This window comes from Lacerta agilis, chromosome 3 (genome assembly GCF_009819535.1).
Source record: "Lacerta agilis isolate rLacAgi1 chromosome 3, rLacAgi1.pri, whole genome shotgun sequence".
Taxonomy (NCBI): Eukaryota; Metazoa; Chordata; class Lepidosauria; order Squamata; family Lacertidae; genus Lacerta; species Lacerta agilis.
The window spans coordinates 79069110-79076442 of NC_046314.1; positions in this window are offsets into that span (position 1 = coordinate 79069110).

Sequence of the window (7333 nt, forward strand, 5' to 3'; positions counted from 1 at the left end):
CCAAATGCCAGCAGATTTGTAAAGTTTGCATATGGAAGCTGGGTTCTCATTCCAGAGACTTCAACCCAATGATCTTCAGCTTTGTTTCAGTCTGCAATATCTTTTATATTTTAAAATCAGTCTGTTTTATGGGGTACTTGCTAAAAACTTATTAAAACTATTTTTAATCCTCCTGCCTCAAAAGCTAACTCTGGGATTCATAGGCAAAGACGAAATATTGCTTAATATCTTTTTTTCATGTGCAACGCTTAAAATATTTTTGAAATGGCTGAAACTCAGCATTTTGGCACAGTAACTAGGTACAACTTTTAAGAGAAAGATATTTGAGGATAAAAGTAACTCCCGCAAAGCTCATCTAGAAACTCAATAATATCTCCTTTCCATTGACAGGATTCTCTTTCCTAAACCATTAAGAAGAGATAGATGAATAGCCTGAAATGTGTCCTAAGAGCTATACGAAAAATAGTCCATCACTTACACCAGTGGTAGTGAAGGCAGGAAAGCACACTTGGGGGAGGGGGAAAGAGAATCTGAAAGGTTTTCTGTCTAATTGTCTTTGCAAAGGAAGCAATGAAAGATGCATGATAAATGCTTTCTGCTGTAGAGACATTAAAGGCTCTGGGGCAGAGCCTGAAGTAAAAGCCAGCGTCTGCCGAGGTCAACATTTTCAACAATTCGGCACTGCTCTCTGGCTTGTGCCTATTCAGTTGATTATAATCCTTCCACTTTTTCCTCTCCTTTAATTTGATTTGTCCCGGCAGCTTCCTTGGGTCATATTCATTTATTCATTCATTCAGAGTACTCACGAAGCTTGTTCATTCATTCATTTGTTTATTCATTTATTAAGGCCTCCCGGGGGCCATAGGGTATAGTGCAGATCTTCTAATCTATTAGTGGTGGCAAAGGAGATTTGTGGATGGAGCAGAAGGCCTGCTCATGGAGGCCATGGAAGTCTCCGCCTCTATTGTCAGATTGTGAATAAAGGAAATTCTGATGGCGAAGACAGCAAAAGGAAGCTGGGGGGGGGGGACGGCCTTTGGATGTGCTGGATACACACAAACACCCGAATGCAGGGTTAGTACTGCAGTCCTGGAGCTGGCACTATCCCAGTCTTCTTACACTTTCCTCTCCATCACTTCCAAAAGCCTTCTCTTTGCTTTTTTTTTCATTTTGCTTGTTGCCCATGCTCCACATATAGAACTTTTGTCCATGGGGTTTTTTTTTTAAATAGAATCTTTTGATTCCTTCTTTCATGATAAAGTGACTCTGATTTAGTTTTATGCTGATATAAAATGCACAGAACGCAAATGTACCATCCTTAAACCCTCACTCTAATGCATATCTCATGGCAGGGAGGCCTGTTGCTTTCAGTGGGGCTTGTGCATCTCAGGAACAAGTGTAGGATCAGATTGTCAGCTGCTTGTACAATATCCTTCATTTGGACCTTGCATTTTACCGGCGTGACCTAAACTCCAAGCTAATATCAAGATGCAAAACATATTAAGATGTCAAGACTTCCTGTGATTTCTTCTGTAAAAACAAAATGAGGTTGAAAACATGATGTGAAGAACCCATAAACAGTAGATCAGTCTGCAGATCTCTGTTTCCAGGTCTTGTTGTTATCTCAGAGGTAGCAGGTACCCGCACTGACTCTGCTACGTTGAATAATCCAGCTGCTTCAAGTCACAAATCCAAAGGCCCAAAGCCGATTGTGAGCGTGGACTGGGGTTCTGCTGTTATTTTGCTATATTGCTACTTTGAGGATGAGCATCCAGGTGTCCCTTCTTAACTGAATGAGATTCCGTGTTGCCTGAGCTAATCTGATGGATTAACACTGTCTGCACTGAACAGCAGCATACTTGTTAGTCATATATTCAATGCTGTCTTTGCTGGAAAGTCATTTGGGGATGATCACCTAAGCTTTTTAGGGACTGCATGTTTGGAACAGTGGAACAAACAGGAAGCAAAACAATGTGCTTTTGCACATTGCAAATCAAGGCGATACATTTGCAAAACACGGCATTACAACTGCACCAGGCAATTCATAGTTTTCAATAAATCTTCGCATTTTAAGTATCTTTTTGAGAGTCTGCCTCCACTTTTTTGGTTCCCAATACACTTGCCACTGCCCCCCTATTTATACTGTGCCTAAAATTACACAGAAAGCCTTTTAATTTTGTGTGTGTGTGTGTGTGTGTGTGTGTGAGAGAGAGAGAGAGAGAGAGAGAGAGAGAGAGAGAGAGAGAGAGAGAGAGAGAGATTTCTATCACATCCTTCTAGTGTTCACATAGCACTCAGAGTGGCTTTCAACAAATTAAAAGCATGCTGCATTTTACAATGCTTTCAATAAATAAAAAATAATCGCATAAAGACCAGAGTCAAATATGAAGGCAGCAACCACAGATAAAACATAGCTCTAAATAAAACATCATCGTATAGCTGGCAGGCAAAAGTCTGCTAGAATAAAAATGTCATTACCTGCCAGGAACCTAGGAAACTGTCTTAAACTGAGCCAGACCATGGGCCTATCTATCTCAGTGTTGTCAATGCTGACTTGCTGTAGTACTCCTGGATTTTAGACAGAAGTCTTACACTGCTATCTGGAGATGCTAGGGATTGAACCTGGGCCCTTCTGAATGCAAAGTGTGTGTTCTACCACTGACCAACAGACCTTCCACATAAAGAGTTTTTCCTCCCTGGGCGGAACTTGAACTCATGTCCCAGGAAGGCTGCAAGTGATTCTCTGAAGGCATCCTATCCGGTGAGCTATGTGGGTTCATCAAAGAAGGTATTTACATTTAATTGAAACATTGATATTCTGTCCTTCAGCGAAACTTTGTGAACTGCAAGAGTACTGGCTGATATTCTACAGTATACAGTGGTACCCCGCTAGACGAATGCTTCGCTAGACGAAAAACTCGCTAGACGAAAGCATTCGTCTAGCGGGAGGCTGCCCCGCTAGACGAAAAAGTCTATGGGGCTGCCTCGCAAGACGAAAAAATTTCGTCTTTTTTTTTTTTCGTTTTGCGGAGCGCGGCTCCCATTGCCGCTCCGCAAGACGAAAACCCCGCTAGACGAAAATTTTCGCGGGACGAATTATTTTCGTCTAGCGGGGCACCACTGTACACAGTATGCTGACTGAAGGCATAAATAAAAAAATTGCCTTGCTATGGCTCCCTACAATACATTTTGATCCAACTGTCCAATAAAACTGTCCAACCTACTCCCAAGTGTGTCTAAGATCATCATCACAGGCCCTGTTCACAATATCCCACCCTCTGCAGTGAAGTGACTGGAGACAGGCCTTTTTGGTAGTGATACCTCATCTGTGGAACTCTCTCACCTTGACCGTTTACTTCCCCATCAGTCCCTATTTATCATATTTGGATACTACCTGGAGACGTTGTCCAGGTAGCATGCCCAGCTTTTAAAGCTATTTCATTTTCACCTTTCTCCTGTTGTTATATCTCAGTTCTGATGTTTTTCGTCATTATTTGTGGTTGCTGCCATTTGAGTTGTTGTTGTTATTATATTGCTGTAACATCCATTGCTGAGAGACAGAGGGCAAACATTTTTAAATAAAAAATAAACCCTATATCTACAGCTAGGTTAACCCTAGTAAGTTGATCTAGAAAGCAACAGAACCTTTCTCAGTTGCTCAGAGAACACTTAATGGTTGCTTTTCCATCAAGCTCCCAGCTGTGGGAGTATGTGACTGTTTTACATGTTTTTAACAGTTTTCAAATGTTTTAAATGAGGGGTTTCCAAAGTGTGGCTTGTAGACCACCAGTGGTCCACAAGTTTCATTTAGGTGTTTCATGGTGGCAACTCTGCAGATTGACTGAGCTGTGTGTGTGAAGGATGTTATGAGGTACGTTGGAAGTGATGGAGGGAGGACTCGTTGTAATTGTCTTTAGAATGTTTAAGCTGTTTTAGAATATGTTTGCTTTGTTTTTCCATTGTGCCTCTGGATGCCAGCCTGAGCTCCTTCAGGAGGAACAGTAGTGTATAAATCCAATGAATAATTCCTCAAAGGAATAAAGGTGGGGCTGGCAGCAAGATGGCAGGAGGTCCTGAGCAGGAAAACAAGGGAGACAAAGCCCTTGAGGGAAGAGTCATGGGAATGAAGCAAGCAGCAAGAAAGAGCGGGAGAAACTAAGCGAAAACACATGCAAAAGAAAGAGTGGCTCAGAGTGGAAGTTGGCTGGCACATAATAAAGCAAATGTCAAATAAATTTGTTTAGCCCAGCAGGCACATCCATCACATTAAAGTATTCATATTGATTTTCAATTATATTTTTATTGCTTCCTTTATTTCTTACTGTATTTTATTGTATTATAATTTGAATTCCATTTAAAAAAAAAACACTTTAGCATCTAGCACTGCACGTTACAATTGCTAAATAACTCACAGTGGCCCGGAGGGGGGGGATTAAGCTTGGGAACTACTGTTTTAAATACTCTCTTTTATTTTTAAATATACTACTTTGGTGTTTGTCACCCTTCGCTCCTTTGGGAGGAAGCAGGGAGTACAGTTTAGTAGCATTAGTAGCACTTCAACTCTGCTCAGACTGTAGTCATCGTATCTCCATTTTGAATTTCTTCCCTCGTTCACCATGCTACATTAGGCACTATAATGATGGTCATGTCGACTAGCATGATCTTTATCTGCTGTGCATCACCACTGAGTGTGGAAAACCCAATGGACTGGACATTGTCCTGTTCTACTCCCAAGGTGGTGCACACAGGTGCTGGGTATGAACTAAGACCTTTGGAGCTTCTGCCTCCAGTCTGTTTCTCTTATGCTCTACCCCACCTTTTGTTATGATAACTTCAAATCCTTAAGAGGCCAACCCTCTCACCTGAAGATGAGCGCTTCTCTTTCATTCCACAGCTTCCTTCCTGGTGTGCTCCCTACACCAGTGGATTGGTTAAGTAGTGTGATAGGCATTCAGTTCTCCAAATGAAGGTGGCGGGAAGGCTTTGACTCTGGTTCTGTGAGCCCATGTGCCCCAGCTCAGTGAGCCCCTGCCTGCCACCCTCAGATTTAGAAGGCCCTGGTCCAGGGCCATCTGAAGCATAAACGGCGCTGTGGTGCAAAACTCCCTCTGGTGCCCCCCCCCCGTGTCCCAGAGTTTTTAAGGGAGGATGGTGCTGCCGGCAGGGCTGGAGGAGGCGGGCAGCAGCTGGAGGGCGGCTCCTCCAGTGGGGAAGAGGCAGAGGCTGGACGCAGTGCCTCCCGGCTCAACTGGCCGCTTCGTGCCGCAGTGGCCACGGCAGATGGAGGCTCTGGGCGCAGCGCTGCTTCAGCGTCGCATGTGGAGGCGGGCGAGGGCAGCGAGCTGATGCCGGGAGGTGCCATGTCCAGCCTCCGCCTCCTCCCTGGCGCCCTCCAGAACTTGGCGCCCTCTATGGGTAAGATGCCCCTGCCCTGGTCACCCACATTATGCCATTGAAATTCTACTCAATATTGATCCAGAGCAGATTCCAAAGTATAGTAGTTAGCAGAGTAAAAAATTAAATACGTTGCAGGATTCCCAAAAAATAGACCAGGGGCATTTCATCCAGCAGAGCTTTACTGAAAGCAAATGAGCATAATGGTCACAAATCCAGTACATTCAGGATTGGCACTATCCATAATAAGTCCAGTTGCAGAAGACTTAACTTAAACTTAAAAAAAACTTATAATAAGTCTAAAACCTTAACACTGCATACAGAACACCACACCAGCAGGAAAAGAGACAGAAAGAGAGAGTGAAACCCAGGCTCCTTCTGACCTCACTATTATAGTCTGTATGACCTTGAAGAAGAGATAACAGAACCAGTTTAAGCTAGCTGTACTCAGCTTCTCAGAAGGAATAACCCAAACATCAGGAACCTTCTGCTGTTTCTTTCACACAGAGAAGCATCCAGAATCCTCTTGAATTAAGTAGAATAGGAAAGATCTCTACACATCAGATCAATACTTTCTTCACTAAGAAATGCAAACTGACACATTAGGCTCAGAGCCAATATCCTGATCCAGTTTCTAAGCTTGTGCCAGTGGAGCACCTGACTCGGTGTTCTGGTCCCTGCTGGTGTGTCTCCAAAGCTATGACAGACATTCTGGCTTGACACTGCTTTGAAACAATGGCTTTGCTATACAATTACAACACAGGTTATGTAACAGGTTTTTATTTCCATCTCAAGAGTTGCCTTCAGCTTCCCTAATTACACTACTACGGGGCCTGGCCCTCCAAAGGCCTACACCAGCCCTTAACCGTACCTAACATACAAGTAAGGCAATTATAATTGTTTTTAGCCACCAGTTCTTAGAACATCAAATCTTTCCATTAGTACATTCCCTTTATTTCCATCTTAGTGCTACTTCAGTTATTGATTTCCCTAACATACCCTTCCCTTCCACTTTCTTTTTTTTACCTGGCACAACTCTGAACAACCCAGACATGTAAGGTGGCTTGAATTGATATTGAGTGATGACACGCTTATCTGAATTTTCACCATGGGCATACATTTCATAGCAGCTGACAATTCCAATGCGATATTTTTCGATGGAGACCATCCCCACATTGGAGCAGAGGTTCCTCAAGGACTGAGCAATCAAATGATTGTAATCACATAGGAACCAGCTGCTTGGCACTTCACTCAAAAGATCATTACCATAGCACTAGCCGTTGGCTTTCCACTCCCGGTGGAGTACCTATCTCATTCAAAAGTTCCACAGAAACTTCTATTTTCACTCTTAACAAGGAAGACCCAGAATTCTTTCTAATCAGCCCTCGTCTTGCTGTTGGGGAGATCCATAGGGTCTAATAAATGTGTGTTTTCATTCTTAATAAGTCAACTGTCAGTTCAGCTAGTGATGCGCAAATTGCTGCTAGCTATTAGATACAAAAGGCTAAGCCATATACAGTTTTAATAGCAGAGATCAATATGGTGACGACTCATGCTGTCAACATTTTTTTCCTTCCATTCTCAGGCTTTGAGTTGTTGCCTATTAGCAAGTTCATCATCCTTTTTGCACATTTCCTCTCTCAAAAGAGCCTTTTACATAAACCGAAATGGTGTGTGAGTGTGTGGGCATTTCTGCGGAGAATCTTGCCGGTCATGATAGTTATTGTAGAGGGGAAAATAACAAACGTTGTTCAGTTAATACTGTGCTTAATGATACCCAGCGCAGTATGCATTGGTAATAATATGAGAACAAGTTTAATGCAAGGATCTGAATCAATATGAGGAACGTGGCTTTGAGGTATTGTGCACTTTGTTGCTAGGTAAATGAACATGCTGTTTTCAAGCTTGCTTCCATTATCTTTGCAGATGAACAGCAGTA